The following is an 18,909-nucleotide window of genomic DNA, read 5'->3' as shown; positions in this document are numbered from 1 at the left end:
AAAAAAAAAATTCCCTCTCAGTATCAGGCCAGAGCTTACTTGACCAAACAACTGGACACCATCACCTAGCCGAGTTGACACGTGAACTTAACCATCAACTCAGGCCAGGGAAAGGCCCCAGCTCCTACAAAGGTGCTGGAAGAGCAGTCCAATATGCCGAGTAAGAAATGGCAACACAGAGCCAGAGAGGAGTTCCCACATGAACAGATGTGCAGTTTGCTGCACAAGAAGAGGAAGGAGCCAGTTCTGGACTTTGCAGGGTAACAGAGATTTCCAGCAGGCAGAGAATTTGGCAGGATGGCTTCCGCCAACCTGTTGCAGTGAAGGGGAAAAAAAACAGACTCGGACAGGGGCAACAGAGGTGACTTTTTAATATTATTCAAGGTTTCTGAGGAGACACGTTATTTGAGCACCTTAGGCACCATAGGCACTACAAATCCCAGCACAGAATTAACCCTTGAAGTGCGGGAGTTTAAGCACCCAGGGTTGACAGGATAGGAAGACGGGGGCTGTAGGTAGTCAACCCCCTTCCAGAAACCACATCCCTTGATCATCTTCCTCTCCTCTGCCACCTTCTTATTCTGAAGCTCCCCAGCTTCCCCCAAAGCAGAAATGGGTGAGAAAGAGCCATCAAAACAGGACGTTCCAAATTAAGGAGGAGGTTAGATGAAGGTTCTTAGCCAAGGGATGTAGGAGAAATGAGGAATTTTCAGGAAGGGGGGTGGGATATTCATAGGACTGGGGGTAGTAGAGGAATGTGTGAGAAATGGGGGTGGGGGGGACACAGTGATACCCACATAGGACACCCAGAGGGTAAGCAGTGAACCCCACCCCCACCCTTCTTCTTGCATACAGGAATGAATCAGCAGGATGAGAAGCACAACCTCCAAGTTTATACGGCCACTTTGACGCAGAATATTTAAATATATTGACACTGTGAACCTAAAGTCAAGAGCAGGCAGAAGCTTCTTTGTGGCGTTCTAAAGTTTTGCTCAGCCAAGGAAGGAAGGGCCCATCCTGCCCAGTGGTGGAGAAAGGGCCCATCCTCTCCAACGGGGGCCTAAGTAAACTTGAGTAACACGGATGGGCAGCCAAAGGGCATCCCACGTGCCAAGTCCCCACCCAACCAACCAGCAAGACAGACTGTCCCGATCATTTTATCCCTGGTGGAGTTGAAATATGGGAGTCAGACTCCAGAACAGGCAGGCTTTTGCTGGTGACCCAAGAGGAACTTACAATTTTAGCACATTTCTGTGGAGCACGAACGTCCAAAGTGGCCTGAGTTCCCTGGAAGTTATGTCTACTGTTCCAACATGCCCCAGGCCTTCCCCGAGTGGCTGCCTGATCCTGCTGAGGAACCAGCAGGATAGGAGGAAGGTGGCGTGGGCTTTGCCCTGTGAGCACAGAGAGCTGCGTGCCAGGTGCACTCAGAGCTGAATCAGGCTTTACCTCGTAGAGGAACCACAAGTGCTCTTAGAACAGATTACCTGGGCCATGCGAGCAGGAGGGGCGAGGCTCATAAGAATGTACCGGAAGACTGGCCGCCTTTCTGCCCAGCTGCTCCTAAAACAGCAGGCCTTAGACTTTCCCTGGCTCAGTGTCCTGGGTTGGACAACCTTCTCCAACTTCTCCCTGCCATGCAGCTGTATTTGAGTTCGGAGGGGGTGGGGGCAGGGATGGTACCCGTGTCTGCTGCTCCCCTGACCATTGCCAACAGCACAATAGATGAGGCTTCCCTTGGATGGCATCTCCTTTGTCCTCAAGGAGACGTCCTTCCTGGGGGGACCACAGAAGCCTCAGATGCTGCAGGTTCAGCCCCACACATTCAGGGCCAGACTAGGACAAAGGAGCCTCTGGAGGTAGAGCAACGGGACCTGTATACCTGGCTTCTTCTCCAGGCCCAGCCCTGTCTGGGGTGATGTGGAAAGAAATATTTATACTAAAGGACTTGAGCTGAAGGAAGATTTCACCACCTCTTATCTCTCATGCTTTAGAAAAACCACCAGCCTCTAATTGACAAGGGACTCCATGGCGCCTTGTCTGTGGCTCATTCCTCTTGGGAGCCCCCTCTTCTCAGAGCTGTGTCTTGGTTTCTCGGGCACTTCTCACATCCTTTCAGTGTCCCAGAGGAAAACAAGGTTCTCATGGACATGCCATATCCCTAGTAAGGGTCTCTGAGCTTTCCAAGTGCTCAAAACTTGAAGCTGGCATCACTCCATGTTCCATCTAGGTGATGGACAGCTCTCAATTCTAGACCTTCAGTCAAACACCATGAGACCCTCAGCTTGGGGGAGCCCTGCAGACCTTCCCAACCATCCAATCCAGGGACTGAGCAGTCACACTGAGCCCCAGCCCAAAGTGGCTGTGCTCAATTTGCTAACACTGGTGGCCACATCATTATAAGACCTAAATTTTCAACTGCCCCATTGACATCTTTGAGCCTCCGGGGGCCTCAAATGCTTAGCCATGAGTTCCCCTGCTTTCCCCAGATATGCCCCCACCCAGTGGAAAAGGCTCCCCACTGGGCTAGTTCCTCCATCAGCTGGACTAGCTGTTCCCCACCCAGTTCTCAACCTAACAGGATGCAGATCCCTGCCAGCCTGCAGAATTATCCACACAAGCCAATTGCATCCTCCTGCAAGAGTCAGAGGGCACCCCATCCTCTTGTCACTACACAGCCTGCCTTCCACAGCCCCTGCAGGTTCACTCTACTCCCAAGCACAGTCTCCCGGGGCCTGCGTGGCATGCAGTGTCCTCCCCCAGGCTGTGAGTATCTGTGACCAACCAACTGCATCAGTGTCATCTGTCCTGAGTTGGGTTCTTGCGGATGGCCATCTTGTAGTATTGGGGGGGGGGGCGGATCCCTCCTTCGCCAGAGTGAACAGGGGGTGAGCAGACCACCCAGCCCTAGAAAGTCCTGCTCTTCTATTCATTGCCCCAGCACACCCTGGACTCCTGCACTCTCCAGAAGGAATTCCTTCAAGGGAAGGAATTCCCAGGCCCACACACCGAACCACGGCACAGTTCTATTAGGCCCAAGCACTCATCCGTCTCTGAGGAACCACTGTGGTGCATTCACCATTCGAACTCCTGCTTCCTAAGTGTAAACCTAGAGTGGGAGCCTCTGAGCCCCTCCAGCCTGCCCCTCACATTGTCCCACACTTTTTCCTAACCTCTTGCTTGTAACTGGCAAATTCCCTGTACTCTCAGTCATTTCTTTGAGTGTTCCTTCCAACTCGTTGCCTGAACTTTGTGAGTCTCAACACTGGCTATACATAAAGATTCCCCAAAGAGATTTACAAAGAAGATTCTACTGCTCAGGCAGGCCTGCCCATGGAATTTGCAGAGCCTACTACAAAATGAAAAGGCAAAGCTTTTGTTCAAAAATGACTAAGGATTTCAAGATAGCAACCTCAGAGCATTAAACCAAGGGTGGGGCCTTCGAGCACGAGGACATGTATGACTGCAAGGCCCTGTGTGACAGCACGGCCCTGTGTGATGGGCACTTTCCCCAAAGATTCAGATGTAAATAGCCTAATAAGTCCTTGAGAACCACGGCAACTTGCAGGCCCCTCAAATGGAAGCTGTTTACTTCTGGTGCTCTCTACCCTGTGAGTTGGGAGTGGGACTTCCCCACCTCCCTCCAGCTCCTGTCTTCTCTTACCCTTTTCTTCATGGTCACACATCTTGAAAAAATTGCTTTTCACTTCTCACTCACTCCTCATCCCATTCTCTACCCCACCCCTTCAATGAAACAGTTCTTGGTAAGGTCTCCAATTACCTCCATTTTAAACAAAATGGCCCCATTCGGTCCACGTCTCCCTTGACCTCTCAGTATCACTGGCGCTGGTTGGCCACCCCAGAGATGTCCTCACCCTGACATGCACTCACCCACTGGCTCTGTCACACCACCTTTGTTTCCTGTTTCTTTTTTTTTTTTTTTAAAGATTTATTTTTTATTTATTTAATTCCCCTCCCCTCCCCCGGTTGTCTGTTTTCTGTGTCTTATTGCTGCGTCTTGTTTCTTTGTCCGCTTCTGTTGTCGTCAGCGGCACGGGAAGTGTGGGCGGCGCCATTCCTGGGCAGGCTGCTCTTTCTTTCACGCTGGGCGGCTTCCTTACAGGGCGCACTCCTTGCGCGTGGGGCTCCCCTACATGGGGACACCCCTGTGTGACACGGCACTCCTTGCGCGCATCAGCACTGCGCATGGGCCAGCTCCACACGGGTCAAGGAGGCCCGGGGCTTGAACCGCGGACCTCCCATGTGGTAGATGGACGCCCTAACCACTGGGCCAAAGTCCGTTTCCCTGTTTCCTGTTTCTTCCCATCCTCAGTCGCCTATGTTTCTTCCTCCTCTACATAACTATGCCATGTTGCCATCTTTGAGGCTCTATTCTAGGCCTTCTTCTTTTCTCTCTCTACCCTCTATTCCTGGATAACATCACCTATTCCTGTCACTGAAAATATCCAATAAATGCTGGCCCACTTTACCTCCAACTGCCTGAAGTATCCATGGCTGATTTCTCTCTCATGTTAAACAAGTGTCCTGGGCTGATATAATCGTGCCATCACCTTGGGAACCAGGCTCCTTCTGTCTTGTTGCTCTGCTCAGATGAAGGGTATTGCCTTCATCTGCATGGACCAAGGTAACTCCCTACCATGTCTACAATCCAGACTGCAGGAAGAGGGAAAGTGGCAGGGAGAGGCTAGCCCCTTCCCTTTAAGGATGGGACCCAGGTGTTGCCTGCAGCACTTCCACATGCATCTCATTGACCAGATCTTGGAGAAATGGCCACACGTAGCTCCAAGAAAGACCGGAACACGTAAGCTTTATGCTGGATGGCCACATGCCCCTTGAAACAACTATGACTATGTGCGGTGGCTTGCTCGGTCGGTAGAGGTGGGGTCTGGCTGCGGACGAGGGGTCGGTCCAGCTCTGGACGAGGGGTCGGTCCCACTTGGGACGAGGGGTCGGTCCGGCAGCAGACGAGGGGTCGGTCTCACAGGGGTTGCGCGGTTCGGCTGACGGGGTCGCCCGGCGAAGCAGGCGACGAAGGGGTCGCCCAGAGAAGCAGGCGACGAACTGGGGACAAGGGAGGCCAGGCCCTTGTCGGGGGTTCTCAGGACTGGAGGGCGCACGGCAGAAGAACTACCGCGGAGACAAGGTAAACACGCAAGTCCACTTTATTGAGGGAGAGGCAACAGTTTTATAGGGGCTGGGGAAGGCTGATTGGTCGAAGCCACGCCCTGTTCTGATTGGTTGCCGGCGAAAGGTCAGTGGGCGGTACTGGACGGGGGAGGGGTGGTGGTTAGGGATTGGCTGTCGCTGTTGCTGGGGGAAGGGGCAGGGTTTAGGGATTGGTGGCTGCTCTTGCTGGGGTGGAGGGCAGACTTGAGTTTCCCGCCCACGCCCGGCTGTTGCTGCTGTCGGGGGGAGGGAAAAGGGCAGACTGGATTTTTCCGCCCACGCCTGGCTGTTGCTGCTGTCAGGGGAGGGGAAAAGGGCAGACTGGAATTTTCCGCCCTGCGCCTGCGCAGGGAGAAAAAAGGCATTGTGTGGCGCTATCTGGGAGGAGGGGCGGCCACGGAAGCATGGCTGCCGAGAAGGGGAGACCCGAGGGCACTCTGCGCCCATGCCGAGCTCCCTTCAGGGGTGGTGGTGAGTCCGACCAGCCACCCTATTATGGGGGCAGCGACTTGGCCTGCCGCGGCTGCTCCCCCACCAGGCCAGCAAACCACACTTCAGCCCGAGGGGTGACCGCAACTATGGGAGAAGGGGAAACTGAGAGACAAATAGCAGAACTGGCTACAGGGACCAGGTAGATTTGCCAACTTTTTATTCTTTCAAATAAGGAGAGTTTTTTAGCAACCTACCATCTATTGCCACCATTTCATAAAAGAAAAGACATTTCAAGCACCAAAACTGGAGAAAAATAACCTCAAAATAGAATACAGTCTTGTAAATTAGATAAATTTAGATTTATGGAAGGAAACACCAAAGCATCCTCATTTTTCTCATTTTCCTTGAAATAGCACAGTGGTTAGGCCTCTCTCTTCTGACCTGACTTAGCAGTCATGATTAAGAGGTGGTTTTTAGAGTGCTGCAAGCACCATCCTTATTTCCTTAAGCCTCTTGATTTAGGGGACAGCTATGATAGCCACCAGTGTCATTTGATTCCCAGCTCCCATCAGGTACTGGAAATCCAAGCCTTCAGTTCCTCAAGTCCCCCTGTCTCCTGTTCCCAAGGAGTTCTAGGTCTTGTGTAGTTAGAGTTTACTCCTCTGCCCTTTCCCCCTATTCCAGGGCAGGACCTAACAGGAAGCCTGGCCACACTGCCACTGCCACCTCCAAGAATGCTCCAGACAGGGCAGTCTTCCCAGCAAGATGATGCCCCTTTCTGGCCAGGCTTGAAGGGTCATATCTTCTCCCAACAGTGTTGCCTCTTTCCACCACACATCCTATGTCAGTTTGAAGCTTTTGTGACTCCCACAGATCATGTTCTTGGAGCTAATCCTTTCCTGTGAGTGTGGGAACTTTCATTGGATAAATTCAGGTGGGGGCCTTTGATAAGAAGACTTCAGTGAGGCGTGACCCAGGGAGGGTCTCAGCCTTCTTGCTGGAGTCCTTTATAAATGGGAGAAACATGCAGAGACACACAGAGAAAGAGAGCTGCCATTTGACCCTGCCATGGGTGAGAAGACTCCAGGACCACCTATGGCCACAGAAAGAGAGAGAAACCCCAAGGGGCTGAGAGAGAGGTTGGAGGCTGGACGCAGCAGAGCAGTCCAAAGTTCAAGAGACCTAGCCTGGGAATTGATGAGCCATATGCCTGATCACCCACAGTTGAGCTTGGGGAGAAAGTGAGTCTGGAGGAGAGAGAGAGACAGAGAGACCAGCCGCCATTGTGCCTTGCCACATGGCTGGAGTCCCAGATCTGCCAGCAGCTGACCTTTGGTGATGATGCCTTGATTGGATGTTTTCACAGCCTCAGAACTGTAAGGTTTTACCGTAATAAATTCCCATTATAAAAGCCAACCCATTTCTGGTATTTTTGCACTGGCAGTCTTTAGCAAACTAAAACCCATCCCTTCCATTTAGGAACGTGGAACATGCCCTCAGGAGACTAGCCCAGGACCCTTAAAGGCTGTTAGGCATCGCCACATCTATCTCTTGCTTGCTCCCATGGGACAAGTCAGCATTTTATCTCTGACTTCTTTTTTATCTTTTTTTTCAAAGATTTATTTTTTATTTATTTCTCCTTCCTCCCCCCCCCCCCCCCCCCCCGGTGTCTGTTCTTTGTGTCCATTCGCTGTGTGTTCTTCTGTGTCTGCTTGCATTCTTCTCAGCGGCACTGGGAATCTGTGTCTCTTTTTTTGTTGCATCATCTTGCTGTGTCAGCTCTCCACGTGTGCAGTGCCACTCCTGGGCAGTCTGCACTTTCTTTGCTCTGGGCGGCTCCCTTACAGGGTGCACTCCTTGCGCATGGGGCTTCCTTATGTGGAGGACACCCCTGCGTGGCACGGCACTCCTTGCGTGCATCAGCACTGCGCATGGGCCAGCTCACCACATGGGTCAGGAAGCCCTGGGTTTGAACCCTGGACCTGGCATGTGGCAGGCAGATGCTCTATCAGTTGAGCCAAATCTGCTTCACTCTGACTTACTTTAAACTGAGTCTCTCCCAAGATTTTTCTTCCTTTTTATGTCAGGAGAGTCATCCCCACACCCTCCTCCAGTCCCCTCAGCAATTCTCCAGGGAGGGAGGGGAGTCTTATGCAAAAAGGACTTCTGGTCACCTGCCCTGATATCCCAGAATCCCCCAGGAGGTCACACAGACCAGGTCACGAAATGGACATGGCTCAGGGCAGAGGAGACCTCTTTTCTGACCTTCCACTTGCAGGTTACGTTCTGGGGGCTCAGGGCACGTACCCAGCTGGGCTATAGGAAAGGAAACCCTGGGCGAGTTGGTTTCTGACCTACTTTTCTTGCATTCTGCCTTCTGAAAATGAAATGTTTTACTCACACATAAAAAGCCCTTCATTGCATATTCCCGAGTCCTAAAAACTAAGCTGTTATTGTTTAATCAAGAATTCCAACAACCTTCTTTTTTTTTTCATTTAGACATTGCTAGATTCAAATCCTAGAATCTCTGTGCAGTGGGGGGGGGGGGGGGGGGGGCGGGATTAGAGCTCCTATGATCCTATGATTCCTTTAAGGGTTCAGGAAGCCGAGGCCCAGAGAGGTGAAATGACTTCCTCTGTCACACAGCAGCCGGCCCCAGAGCCCAGGACACCCAACTCCACACACTCAGCCACAATGGGGGGCCGGGCCCGGGAAAGTGCAGCTGGGGCTTGAAGAAGGAGACTCTTGGATCACGCAGGCACTGTGGTCATCTCCCCTTTGCCCCACGCTCTGTAGTCTCGGTTTGCCCCCCCCCCCCCCACGTCAAATGGAGTTAATAAGCAGAAAGAAATTGCACCGGAAACCCTCGTGGGAGGGCTCTTGGCGATTCGTTCAGACAATTTTCCTGTGTTTACAGCAGAGTGCATCCTAGATGCAAAGCCAGCAGCGTTTGCTCTGCTTTGTTTATTTTAACCTAGAAGGGAAATTAGTGGCAAAGAAACGTTTTGATAATGAATGGAAAGTTAGTCATGACATTTTTGAGGGGGAAAAATATAAATAAACTCTTTTTAAATAAGAGCAGTCTCAATGGACAGCAGAAGGGTTCATGAGTCTCAGTCAGTTTTAAGAGATATTTGGGGCGCCTGGATTGGCTACTGTGGGTTTCTGTTTCTCCCAGGCACACAGTAAGAGCCTTCAGGGGCGGGCTGCACACGCTCATGCTCTCCTAAAGAGATCTTCATTGATGGGAAGGTTTTAAAATATTTGGGATCGAATCTCAGAACTTTACAGAACACGAACGTATCTATTTCAAAACAACCTGGGGTTTTTCGGTGTCAGCTTTGGCCTAGTAAATTTCCATTGCGGGCATTGCCATACAGCCTTTTCATTCCAGCCCAACTCACTTCAAGTGGCATGATTTGATTAAGCATTGCTTCACTTTTAATTGCATGCTAAGGCTCCAGGGCATCATTTGTTGGGTGGCCCTGAGTGAGCTGGACTGGAGGTAGAAAGGCATATAAATTTTAAAAGGTTTGTGCCTGACCTTGTCCTCCAATATAATTCCTAATGGTGCCCGGAAAGATTTCTCATTATTAGGAGCTGGCCTGCCTTTGCTAGTGGTGATTTGCTGGTGGAGGCGCAGCGCATGCTGGGAAGAGGTTATATCCAAGGAGCCACCGACGTCTCATAAAGGAGACGTGCTGAAAAGCAAGGAGGCTATCACGCTGCACCTGGCTAGACTCCACCTCACCGCCTGGGACAGTATATCCCTGAGCTGCCCATTGACCACGTCTATTACCACGGTCTTTTAGAAAAAAAGTTTGTTTAGCAATTGTAAAACATCTTGACGTCTAAGCGCCGTTTACTCCCCTGTAAAATGAAGTAATGATACAACCTCACCGAGTCTGGAGGGTTGAAGGTAGTAGAAACATCGTGGGTCAAGTCCTGGAATATGGTAGCAACTCCATGAATGGTATTTGTAGTTGGCGCCCTTGGTCGCCACTGGTTTATCATCCCCATCTTGCTTTGGAAAAGAAGCCCCGTTTTGTTCAGCTATCCACCCTGCTCCCACGCAGCTGTGGGCTCCAGGCAGGGCTTCCAGGAGAGACCGGAAGGGCCCAAGAGTCCTCCATTTGTAAGGGCCTGTGATTTCCTCAGTGTGAGCTTAAGACACAGTGATCTCACCAGACACCAATGGAAGCCTACAGTTTGAGGTCCAATGAGGTGGGCATAGGAAAGTCCTCTCTTCTGAAAGAAACCCACAGGAAGAGAGCATCTGCCTCATTCAGGATCTTGTGTCCCAACCTGACTCTCGAATTCCAGCCGCCATCTTGAAATAGCTGGAGGCTGAGATCCATGCCAGAGAGGGCAGAGCAGAGAAGGGGAAAGAGCCAGGGTCCTGGTTAAAATGGCAAATTTTTTGTTATATATTTTTTACCATAATAAGAAAAGAGAAGAAACAAAAAAAAATATTATTACCAACCAGCATGCAGAGTTGGAGCAGATATCCTCCAGTACATACCAGTATGGCCACAAGAGATGATAAAAGAGTGAAATATTGTACAATGAATAGTAATTAGGAACTTCCCCTAAGGTGCCTTTCTGCTGTCCCAGGCACCCAGTTCCTCTTCAGAACCTCCCAGACCTCTCAGAAACTAAAGGGTTAACACAGGTATGACCGAAGCCAGGCTCCTGGACTGGAGTCTTTCTGACAGGTCAGTGCCCCTGCCAAACCATTTGTTAAATTGATTATCATGTCTGTTTATAACGTGTGCACATATCCTTAATTTTACGATGTTTATCTCAGAGCTGATAATATTCTAACTACTTTGTGTGTTAATTTCAGACACACAAAGTAGTTTTACTTAATTATTTAATTAGCTTTATTTAATGAGCCACACATTTTAGTAACAATTTTCTATGTTTTCATAGTTTCTGCTTTTCTTTTTGCAAAAAAATAACGTACTACTTACTCATCAGAAACCAGCAATAGACAACCAGCAAGATGGTGGCAAAGTAAGGGGCTCCTAGAGTAGGCTCCTGCTACAGGGCAGTTAGTAAACACCCAGAGTTCTCTGGAGCTAGCTGAAACACCTTTTTGAGGGCTCCAGGAGACCAGAAGAGCATCCTGACACATCCTTGAAGGAATGGAAGGATGAGACTACCCATCTGCAGAGAAGACTCCTAAGTAGAGTGCTCCATGCCCCAGAGACAGGTGTTCATCCTCCACTGGAGGCACAAGCCACCTCAGGAGCTGTTCCGTGGAATTGGAAGCTCTACTTCCCAAAAACAGGAGGAAGAGACGGTTGGGCACCAATTTCAGCTACTGATGAGTAAATTCAGTGGGCTACAGTACAATCCTAAGAATAGCTAAAGTTTGAGTCTGTACAAGTCAGAAAGAGGCCAGTAGCCATCATCTTAACTCTGCGCCTGGCACGAGGGGAAGCAAGGTGGACTGAAAATCCCAGTGCTGATGGGGACCGGTTTCTTTCCATCCAGGTCAGATTGCAGCTCTAGCCTAAGCCCCAGCACCACCTCCAGCACGGAGGAAACTGTGGGGACCTGCGCCAGCCTCTCCAGAAAATTACCAGCCAAGCTGTGGAGGCCAGAGATTATCCTACTCTAGTGAGCCACCCCAGGAGCTATTCTATGGCTGGAATTGGAAGCTCCATTTCCCAAAAACAGGGGAGGAGGAGACAGCTGGCTGCCGATTTTGGCTACTGATTGGTAGACTCAGTGGCTAAGATATAACCCTGGGAACAGCTAGGGTGTGAATCAGCCCAAGTCAGAAAAAGGCCAGTGGCCACCATTTTGGTTCCACCCCCAGCCAGAGGGGAAGCCAGGACCAAAAATCACAGTGACGGAGGTAGGAACCGGTATCTTTTACCAGATTGGTCTGCAGCCCTAGCCTAGGCTTCAGCCCCATCTCTGGCAGGGAGGAGGCTGGCAGGCCCTGCACCAGCCTATCCAGGTAACTGCAGGTACCTTTGGCTGGCACAGACTGAAAATTGGATGTCTACCAGGGCAACTGTGGTCATCTGGGACTGGCACTGCATAGATTGCTGCCCATACCTGCAGCTCCATCCCGGCCCCAGGCAGGGGGAAAAGGGGTGTGAAAGCTTCATCAGTGTCTCTGGGCAATACAGTCTAAACCTGCCATGACTTGGATTATTCCACACAGCTGTGACTGTCCCTACCCCTGGCAAAGGAGAAAGTTGGGAGAAACTTCACTGGTCCCTGGCACAATGAGGGCAGTTTGAGCCTCCACAGCTTTAGCACTAATTACAACCCTGGCTCCTACTGCATAACCAGCAAGGGTAAAAGAGCAGGAAGCCCTAAACTAATGAGAAAAACTGCACCCAGAATAAATACTCTAGTAAGGCAGATGCCAAGACACCAACAAAAATTTACAATCCACACCAAGAAACAGGAAGCTATGGCCCAGTTAATGGAATAAGATAAGCCACCAGATGACATAAAAGTTGAGACAACTAATCATAGATGTTCAAACAAATCTCCTTAATAAATTCAATGAGATGACTAAAGAGATTAAGGATATTAAGAAGACACTGGATGAGCACAAAAAAGAATTTGAAAGCATACACAGAAAAATAGCAGATTTTATGGTGAAAGGTACAATCAATGAAATTAAAAAAACATTGGAATCATATAATACCAGATTTGAGGAGGCAGAAGAAAGGATTGGTGAGCTTGAAGAAATGGCCTCTGAAAGTGAAAATACAAAAGAAGAGATGAAGAAAAAAATGGAAAAATTGAACAAGGTCTCAGGGAACTAAATGACAGCAAAAGGCATGCAAACATGTGTTTCATGGGTGTTCCAGAAAGAGAAGAGAAGGGAAAAGGGGCAGAAGAAATATTTGAAGAAATAATGGTAGAAAATTTCCGAACCCTATTGAAGGACATAAATATCCATGTCCAAGAAGCACAACATACTACCATCTGAAAAAATCCAAATAGACCAATTCTGAGACACATACTCATCAGAATGTTAAATGCCAAAGACAAAGAGAATTCTGAGAACAGCAAGAGAAAAGCAGTGTATAATCTATAGGGGATACCAGTAAGATTAAGTGCTGATTTCTCACCAGAAGCAATGGAGGCAAGAAAACAGTGGTCTGATATATTTAAGATACTACAAGAGAAAAACTTCCAGCCAAGAATCTTATATCCAGCAAGACTGTCTTTCAAAAATGAGGGCAAGATTAGGATATTCACAGATAAACAGAAACTGAGAGAATTTCTAAGCAAGAGACTGGGTTTTCAGGATACAAAAGGGTGTGCTAGAGCCTAAAAAGAAAAGACAGTAGAGAGAGGCTTGGGAGAGAGTCTAGAAATGAAGATTATATCAGTAAAAGTAACTAAAAATGTCAAAAGAGTGGTGAAAATAAAATATGACAGATAAAACTCAAATAGGAAAAACTTAACCAACTATGTAAAGCCCTTGTATTCAGAAAACTGCAACTCAATTGTTAAAAGAAATCAAAAAAGGCCTAAATAACTGGAAAAACATGCTCATCGATTGGAAGACTAAATATCACTAAGATGTCAATGCTACGCAAATTGATATACAGATTTCAATGCAATCCTGATAAAAATTCCACCAGCATTAAAAAAAAAATTGAAAACACGATCCTCAGGTTTATTTGGAAGGGTTTATTTGGAATAGCCAAAAACATCATAAAAAGGAAATGCGAACCCTCATCTCCAGACTTTAATTCATATTACCTAGCTATTGTGGTAAAAACAGCATGGTACTGGCATAAAGCCAGACACATAGACCAATGGAACCAAATTGATGGTTCAGAAACAGGCCCTTACATGTATGGTCAAGTAATTTTTGACTAGCCTGTCAAACCCACCCAGCTCAGGCAGAACAGTCCATTCAACAAATGGTGATGAAAGAACTGGGTATTCTTCCCAAAAGAAGGAAAGAGGACCCTATCTCACGCCTTATCCAAAAATTAACTCAAAAATGGATCAAAAACTTAAAATCAAAAACAAGAACCATAAAACTTCTGGAAGAAATTGTAGGAAAATATCTTCAAGACTTGGTGGTAGGTCATGGATTCTTAAAGGAGATAAGAGGAAGACTGAGAAGGACTACTGATGTTTAATGTATCTAGAAGTTTTAATTAGATTTACTGTAAAAGTGTGGAAATGTGTAGAGTGAATAGTAACACATAGTGAGTAACAGCTAGCTTATAAATGGGGATGAGGCTGAAAATGGTAGTTTAGGTATGTAAATGCCAATTGACAGAATGCTAGAGAATATAGGAAATTAATAGCACAGTAAACCAAGAGATGGATGAGAATTGTGGCTGATGGTACAGATGCAAGAGCAAGGTGTGGGGAATGTGGAGAAGCATGGGAAAAATACAGCTGGAGTGACCTATGGACTGTGGTTAGCAGTAAAAATATAATATTCTTGCATCTATGCAAAAGATGTACTGTGTTGATAAAGAGGCAGGATGGAAAATGTGGGTCAAACGTCCACTATGGACATGGTAATAATCAGATGATATTATCTTATCTGTAGAAAATGTTCCACCACAGTGTGGTGTGTTGATGGAGGGGTGTTGTTCTGCCAAACTGTTCTATAAGTTTACAACTTCTGTCATAAAAAACATATATTTAAAAAATAATAATAGGGTGGGTTGAGGGAAAAACACACCAAATGCAAGATAAGGACTATGATTAGTAGTAAGATTTTGACAATATTCTTTCATAATTTGTAACAGACATCTCACAACAATGCAAGGTGTTGGTGGATGTTGATGTATGAGGCCCCTGCATGATGTTATGCATGTTTGCTTTATAAGTTCACAACTTTTACTATACACTTAATTGTTTACATATGTTCATAGAAAAATGATATAAAGATAATAATAATAGGATTAGTTGGGGGGAAAATACTTTGGTTAGTAGTCATATGTTGACAGTGCTCTTTAATCATTAGTTAAAAATGTTTAACAGCAATGCAAGTTATTGGTGGTAGGGTGACTTATGAGAGTCCTGTATGATGTTATATATGTTTGTTTTGTAAGCTCACAACTATTATTATACACTTATGGTTTACATATGTTTATTATGTATGAGCGATATACTTCAATAAATTAATAAAAAACAACAATAAATGTTAAATCAAGAAGAGTTCAGTGTAGGTACTTTGCATCAAGCAGTAGGGCAGTACCCACTGTCCTTTATTTCCCCCTCCCCAACCTCTGACCCCTGCCTGGTTTCCACTTAGAATCCCCAAAGCCACTCAAGCACCACATTCCTCAAAAGCAAGCAGCATCTGACCTGAATATCAATACCAAATTGTTGGCCTTGACCTTTAGCGGTACTTGAGGAGGAAGGGTGGCAGATAGCAGCATATCTGTCTCTGGGGATGCCAGGCAGAGAGAATAGATTTGGGGGCTCCTTAGTTTTGTTCACCACATGGTACTTCCACTGCTGCTAAGACTAGAATTGCTGCAGCAGTTTTGGAGAGAGGTTCAACTTTGTCCATCAAAGGTTTAATTGCACAAACATTTGGCCCAGCATTTATCCTATAGACTTCCTCACTCACTACCAAAGAAGGTTTCTGGGGGAGCGGATGTAAGTTGAGCACCTACTTCCCATGTATGAGGTCCCAGATTTAATCCCCGGTAACTCCTGAAAAAAAAAAAAAAAGATGGGGGGTCTTAAGAGAAGCCAATAATTTATAGGAAATCCACAAACAGCGGCAGGAAACATGAGTTTGAATACAGAAAGATAGTCAAGATGTATTGATAAGTGGAAAAAAAATCTGCAGAATGGATATACTATGGTCTCTTTGTGCTAAAAAAGAAAAAAAAATTTCCGTTTCTATGCAGATAACCTTTCTGGAAAGGGTAGATAAGAAACTGTGGGCAGTGGTGATTATGAGAGTGGATAGTACAGTAGGAAGGGTTGACTGGTTGAGGTATTTTTTCTTCCCACTTTACAGCCTTCTGTAGTGTTTTAACTTTTTACCGTGAGTAATAATAATTTTTAAAGCTCTTTTTTCTGATATTTTATGCCAGGTCTAGGCAAAACAATAGATACAGATCACTGAGCCAGTCAAGTGCCCTCAAGCTTTGGGTGGGTAATTTACATGTCAGGGACTTGCCCACAGAATGATTTCCACTTTAGCAGTCAAGGTCACTTCTGGGCAATCTCCAACTTTTCCACAGAAGTACAGAACAAACATGTAACCTGGAGGAAGAAGGAAATTGGTCTAAACCTCAGCCTCAAGCAAAATATGTTGAATGTCTATACCATCTTAAAAATTCAGCAAATTCTGAATTTTACTCCATAATATAGTTCTGTTTGATTTATAGTAATAATAATAAAAATAATAATTCACTCCAGATTTTATTCAGGTCACAATATTGGTAAATAAATCCCTCACTCTCAGTTCAAACATAAAAATTCTGGATAAAATATAGCAAGAAATAAACTTCATTCATAGACACATTCAAAGGCAAGAAAAGCTGGAGTGATGATGGGCACTCAAGATAAAGGACTCATGGGAAAATAGGATTTGATCTAGGCCAGAAGGTGCAGATTTAATGTCCACATGGAAGCAGAGTCTGTGCTGGATCCAGTGCACAGAGCAAGAACTGGGCCACAACCTAGGGCTAGGATTCACAAAAGGTTTTCCTAGACTTGAAATAAGAAACAAAGACTAGAAACATTCTGCCCAGCAGCCTGAAAAGCAGCAGGGAAGCTTGCAATCTACATGGACTAGGAGGAGGAAAAAGAGGAAAACACTAGAAACACCCAGGCCAACACTGGGAGTATTGTGAATTCACACCACCTGCTAATCAGAGTGGCCCCAAACAACAAGATCAATATAAGCAAAGCAGGTGTAGCTCAGTGACTGAGCACCTGCTTTGCAGGTATGAGGTCCCAGGTTCAATCCCCGGTACCTCTTAAACAAATACCACCATCCCAGGGCCCACAGGTTCGAGGAATAAAATAGGGATTAGAGTAGACTTACAGGTATTCTACTATAGAACTATTGTGACTCTAGCAATGAAAGAAATTGTATCATTGATATGGAGACAGTGGCCAACAGGAGTTGCTGAGGGCAGGGAGAGGGAAGAAGGGATGTGATGTGGGGGCATGTAAGGGACTCGGAGTTGTCCTGAGTGATATTGCAGGGACAGATGCAGGACATTATATATCCTGCCATAAGCCACTGAATGGACTGGGGGAGAGTGTAAAATGTAAACTATAATCCATGTGGTGCAGCAGTGCTCCACAATGTATTCACCAAATGCAACGAATGTGCCACGATGATGCAAAAGGTTGTTGATGTGGAGGGTGGGTGGGGCAAGGGTAGTGTGGGGTATATGGGATCCTCTTATATTTTTTAATGTGATTTTTGTGATCTATGTATCTTTTTTAAAAAAAGACAATTAAAAATAAATAAATAAAACCAAAAAAACAAAATCAATATAAATAATAGTTTGGCACCAAAGAAATCCCTAAGTGCCCTGGAAAAGGAAAATATAAAACTGTTTTCTAGAGTTGGTCTCCAAATTCAGGGTATAGGGACCTCCCATAAAAATATGAAGAGAAACAGAAAGAGCAAATTCCCTAACGAAATGAATCACCATGAGGGAGAATCCGAAGATGCGATAAATGGGGAAAATTGCATATAAAAATCCAAAGATAATAGGACAGCATAAAAGACATGCGTAAGTTAAAAAAGATAAAGGAAGAAATAAAAACTGTAAGAACAGAGTGAAAACAGAACAGGGATATTTGCCAACGGGCCAGATGGAAATTTCAGAAAGGAAACATAAACTTTTCATTGGAAATGCAAATGTGTATTGAATAGTCTATTTGCCGTTGATGAGAAGAATATTAATGAACTGGAAGATTAGAGGAAATTACTCAACATGCAACTCAGAAGAACAAAGAGATGGAAAATATGAGAGAGAAGAAACATGAACAGTTGAATGGGAAGAACCAACATATATCTAAGAGGAGGTCCAATACAGTGAAGAAGGAATTGAGCATGATTCAGAGGTAATGACTGAGAATGATTCAATACTGAAGTAGGATATGAACCCTCAATCAAAGAATACCAAAACCTGAGAAGGATAATTAAAAATAAAGTTAGCAAGGCTAAAGGAGAATTAAATGAAATAATAAACTACTGAAAATAGAGAGCATCTTCTTTTCAAATTACCACAGAAGAAATCTCAAAAATCCCCAAAGATAATAATAGAACAGAAAACATTCTTTATCACAATGTAGAAATTAATGTCAAAAACCAGAAAACGAGAAGCCCTTACTATCTGTTTAAACACTCTTTTAAACAACTGCTGAGTCAAAGAGAAAAAAAACAAACTGATATCCCTGAATAACAGAAGGTGGTAAACAGGAAGACGCTGCCATCAGTACCTATGGCAACAAAGCTAACGCAGTGCTTGGTGAAAATGTGTAGCCTTGTATACTTTTATTAGTAAACAGAAAGTATAAAAATAAGATAATTAAGCAACATAAGAAGGGAATTAGGAAAAACAATATAATACGTGGATGGTAAGATAGCTGAAGAAATAAATTAGTTTATTAATACATGGTAATAATATATTATTCAAAAGCTCTTTCTTTGAAAAACAGTAAAATATATTAACTTCTGGCTAGTCAAAGCAAGAGGAAGGAAAAAACGCAAATATGTAAAATGAGATATAATAAATCCAAACAGCAGAGAAACTATGGAAACTAAATAATTCACGTAGAATTCCTTTTTCCAATACTATAAAATAAATTTTCAAATAAATTTGGAAACACAGATGAAAAGGACAATATTCTGGAACTGAGCTTGCCAGTACAGCAGCTATTAGTGACACGATTATTGAGCACTTGACACTTGCTAGTCTAAAGTGAGATGGGCCTAAGTGAAAATGCACACCAGATTATGAAGACTTCCAAAGGAAAAAAAAAAATAGCTCATTAATATTTTAATTGATTACCCATTGTAATTTTTTGCCTAAATAAAATATTGTTAAAATTGATTTTACCAGGAAGCGGATGTGGCTCAACCAATTGGGCTCCCATCTACCATATGGGATGCCCTGGGTTCGCTTTCCAGGGCCTCCTTGTGAAGGTAAGCTGGCCCGTACCCGTGGAGAGCTGACGGTCTGCGCCCGGGCAGAGCTAACAGCCACACCCAAAGAGAGCTGGCACAGCAAGATGATGCAACAAAGAGAGACAAGCAGACACAGAAGAACATGCAGCGAATGGACACAGAGC

General features: G+C 45.7%; 1 long non-coding RNA gene across 1 annotated transcript in view; it reads right to left on the bottom strand.

Annotated features, from left to right (window-relative positions):
* LOC131278301 (uncharacterized) overlaps nt 1–18,909 on the bottom strand; it is a 33,336-nt gene that overhangs the window by 6,202 nt on the left and 8,225 nt on the right. The gene's annotated exons all lie outside the window — the stretch shown is intronic.

The sequence above is a fragment of the Dasypus novemcinctus genome, chromosome 4, assembly GCF_030445035.2.
Source record: "Dasypus novemcinctus isolate mDasNov1 chromosome 4, mDasNov1.1.hap2, whole genome shotgun sequence".
NCBI classification, from domain to species: domain Eukaryota; kingdom Metazoa; phylum Chordata; class Mammalia; order Cingulata; family Dasypodidae; genus Dasypus; species Dasypus novemcinctus.
This window is presented reverse-complemented; position numbering and strand designations above follow the sequence as displayed.